The sequence below is a fragment of the Myotis davidii genome, unplaced genomic scaffold (assembly GCF_000327345.1).
Source record: "Myotis davidii unplaced genomic scaffold, ASM32734v1 scaffold370, whole genome shotgun sequence".
In the NCBI taxonomy this organism is placed as follows: Eukaryota; Metazoa; Chordata; class Mammalia; order Chiroptera; family Vespertilionidae; genus Myotis; species Myotis davidii.
In genome coordinates, this window is record NW_006288615.1 from 11,219,700 (window position 1) to 11,223,618 (window position 3,919).

General features: G+C 38.3%; 1 pseudogene; it reads left to right on the top strand.

Annotated features, from left to right (window-relative positions):
- LOC102765960 overlaps positions 1-3,154 on the top strand; it is a 96,473-nt pseudogene extending 93,319 nt beyond the window's left edge.
- The last annotated feature ends 765 nt before the right edge of the window (positions 3,155-3,919 follow it).

Here is a 3,919-nt window from a genome sequence, read left to right on the forward strand (position 1 = left end):
TGGCTTAGCAGTTCTATTTCTATAAGTGTACTTGAGAGAATTGCTAATAACATAAGAATGCATATTGTTTTAGTAGCAAAACTTGGAAACAACATAAATATTCACCAAGCACAGAATTAATAAATTGTGGTGTATTCATTACATAGCTTTTGGAATTTTAAAAAAAAAATTACTTCTATATCATAAATAAATCTTGAAAACACTGTTAAATGAAGAAAGCACACAAAAATCCAACTCTCTATACTAGCGTTGTCTCATAGTTAATATGTTAAAATAAAATTTAAATAAACACCAAATTTTAACTGTTCAACTAAACCTTGAACTCTTTTGATGTTTATTGTTAATGCTTCATACATTGCAATAAAACCAAATCAGACTAATTCATTGTTCATACTCCTGATAGACATTGGGATCTAAAAAGAATTGAATTCATTAAGAAATTTTTAAAAACTAATCTGAAAAGATATATGTATCCCCACGTTTATTGTAGCTTTATTTACAATAGCTAAGACACAGAAGCAACCTAAATGTCCACTGACAGATGAATGAGTGAAGAACATGCAGTACACACACATTTTACTTGGAAAGATACTCTCTTATTTATAACTGAAATTACAATGTATAAAAATTCAGTAGAAATAATTAATGGAAGATAAAGGATTCTTTAAGAAGTTCAATAAAGTGAAAATGTCATATAAAATAAAGGCTCGATATGAAAGTTAAACAAAGCAAACAACTAGTGGATGAATCTTCAGGGTGTTATGCTTAGTGAATAAGTCAGACAGAGAAAAACAAATACCATATGATCTCACTTACTAGTATATGTGGAATCTTAAAAAAAAAAAATGAGCTCATAGATACAGAGAACAGGCAATAATGGGTGAAGAGGGCCAAAAGCTAGAAAATTCCAGTTATAAAACAAATAAGTCAAGCCTGGCCCCAAGAAATGTTCACAGAATGCCTGCGAGCTTAGCCTCCCTGACCTCAGCACAGCAGAGAAGAAAATAAAATGTATTTAACATTTCTTGGGCTTCAGAATGCATTGTACATTGAAGGAACACAAGATAAATTATTTATACTGTTTCGACCAAGATTGGCAAAATCCCAAACTGTCATAAACAGGGTTTAAAAAGCTTAATACTGCATAAATAATTTATAGTTTCTAAACCAGAAAAGTTCTAAATTTGAAACCCTGCATTGACTCTGAATCAACCACAGCGCATTCATCTTCCTTCAGGAGCTGATGAGATACTTTATAGAAAGGTCACCATCATAAATAAAAGCACAATATTTCATTTCTTATTTCCTTTTTTTTCAGAAATGTAACCCAAACACAGGATATTGAAGAGATATGCCACAGCAATTTTTAAGTAAACAAGAACAACAAAAATGCTCTTATATTTATCATGTGAACTGCATGCCAAATTACCCTGTATTTTTCTTTTTGTAGAAGGATCAGGTTAATTCTGTATATTCCCAAATTCTAGATCATAAAATATACCCATGATGCAATGTGCTTTTTTTAAATAAATATATTTTATTGATTTTTCACAGAGAGGAAGGGAGAGAGATAGAGAGCCAGAAACACCGATGAGAGAGAAACTTCGATCAGCCGCCTCCTGCACGCCCCTCATTGGGGATGTGCCCGCAACCCAGGCACATGCCCCTGACCAGAATCGAACCTGGGACCCTTCAGTCCGCAGGCCGACGCTCCATCCACCGAGCCAAACCGGTTTCGGCGATGCAATGTGCTTTTAAAGTGAAGTGAGAATTACAAACCCCTTGGGAAGAAATCTCGAGTACAGAATATTTCTAGACTTTTATAAAAATATTTTACATTTCCTGCCCACAACTAATGTCATAATTGTTTAATGACTTGCCTTTATCAAGGGTACCCACAGCATTCAACGAGGTTTATATAGAAATGTCCCTTTCTTCCCACATTCATGTTCCACTGGTTTGTGTAACAGTTTACTTCGATTACAGGATGAAAATAACCAACGTAACTGACACGCAGGTGTGGGGAGTGCACATTTCACCTCCGGGAAGCACAAACATCAAGACACCTGCAGAGAGCGGACCTCACTGGCATAGCCGTGGCATCTCATGAGTGTCAGCCAAAATGTTTTGCAAGGAAATTAAAGAGCATGGTTAATCTGGCAGGTTTATTAAATGCAGGTCAGATAAGAATACTTCCACAGCATAATAAGGAGAATGGCTACCATCTACATGCTCACTATGGACCGTGGCACCTGGCCAAGTGCTGCTTTCCTGACCATCTGTGTGATTTAAGCCTATCAGCGGGCAGCAAGGTGTGTTCCACGTGACAATGTCCCTAATGCACAAGCAGATTAAATAATATTTTTTCAAGAGTGATCATGGTAGACTCCCTAGAGTTTCTTTGCACTTAAAACCTTGCATAATTGAGCCCCAAATGACCTGACCTATCTTTTTCTTTTTTTAACTTCCAGCATCATTTATTTTTCCTAGAATTTGGATTCAATTAACTGCAGCAAGACAGTGCGCAATACTATGTAAGCCTCACTTCAGGTTCTTAAACTACCTCAGCATGTGTAACCATGAATTCACATTTACAGGAATTCACTGGAAAACTAAACTTTGACATACCGACAAATTTACTCAATGTTGATGTAACTGCAAAATTTTACATGTAACACGTGAACTTCACAGAATTTGGCCTTTAGAAACTAGCTTACAACACATAAAAAAATAGTTACTCTTTGCTTATCTGTCCTAACCTATTTAGTGTTACCCCAACAGACCCCCACTTTCCATAGCTTTTACCACGAAGAGACAGTTGATTCCCACCTTTGCTGGACACGTACCTCTGCCGGATTGTCACACAGCTCATACTGCTTGCAAATTTGCTGAGCTGAAGAAGACGGATCGTTGTTCTGGGAAAAAGCTGGAAGATGGCCCTACGTTTTTGAAATCTGGTGATGCCGCCATCGTTGATATGGTTCCTGGCAAGCCCATGTGCGTTGAGAGCTTCTCTGACCGCCCTCCCCTGGGCCATTTCACTGTTCGCGACATGAACCAGACAGTTGTTGTGGGTGTCATCAAAGCAGTGGACAAGAAAGCAGCTGGAGTTGGCAGTCACCAAGTCTGCCCAGACGCTCGGAAGGCTAAGTGAACGTTATTCCCAACACCTGCCACCCCAGCCTTAATCAGTGGTGGAAGAAGGTCTCAGAACCGTTTGTCTCAATTGGCCATTTAAGTTTAATAGTAAAAGACTGGTGAATGATTACAATGCATCGTAAAACCTTCAAAAGGAAAGGAGAATGTTTTGTGGACCATTTGGTTCTTTTGTGTGTGTGGCAGTTTTTAAGTTATCAGTTTTTAAAATCAATAATTTTTAATGGAAACAACATGACTAAAACTCTGTCACAGAATTTTGAGACCCATTAAAATAACAAAGTTTAATGAGAAACCTGTGTGTTCTTTTGGTCATCACTGTAACTTTCTGTTATACTACTTAGGTAAAAGACTTCAGAGTTGCCCATGACCTATTACTAGTGTTATATCTGCTGTTACTTTATAATTCAACTAGAGGCCCAGTGCATGACATTAGTGCACTGGAGGTGGGGAGGGTCCCCTCAGCCCAACCTGCGCCAACTGCAGTTGGACATCCCCAAAAGGTCCTTAGTGCTGCTGTGGAGGCAGGAGAGGCTTCTGGCTGAGCAATGCTCCTCCTATGGGAGCACACTGACCACCAGGGGGAAGCTCCTGCATTGAGCATCTGCCCCCTGGTGATCAGTGTGCATCATAGCAACCAGTCATTCTTCGGTTTGGTCGATTTGCATATTAGGGTTTTCTTATCCTATATAATAAAAGGCTAATATTCAAAAAAATGTATACTAGCTCACTAGTTGCTTCCATTTCTCTAAACTGACAGCCT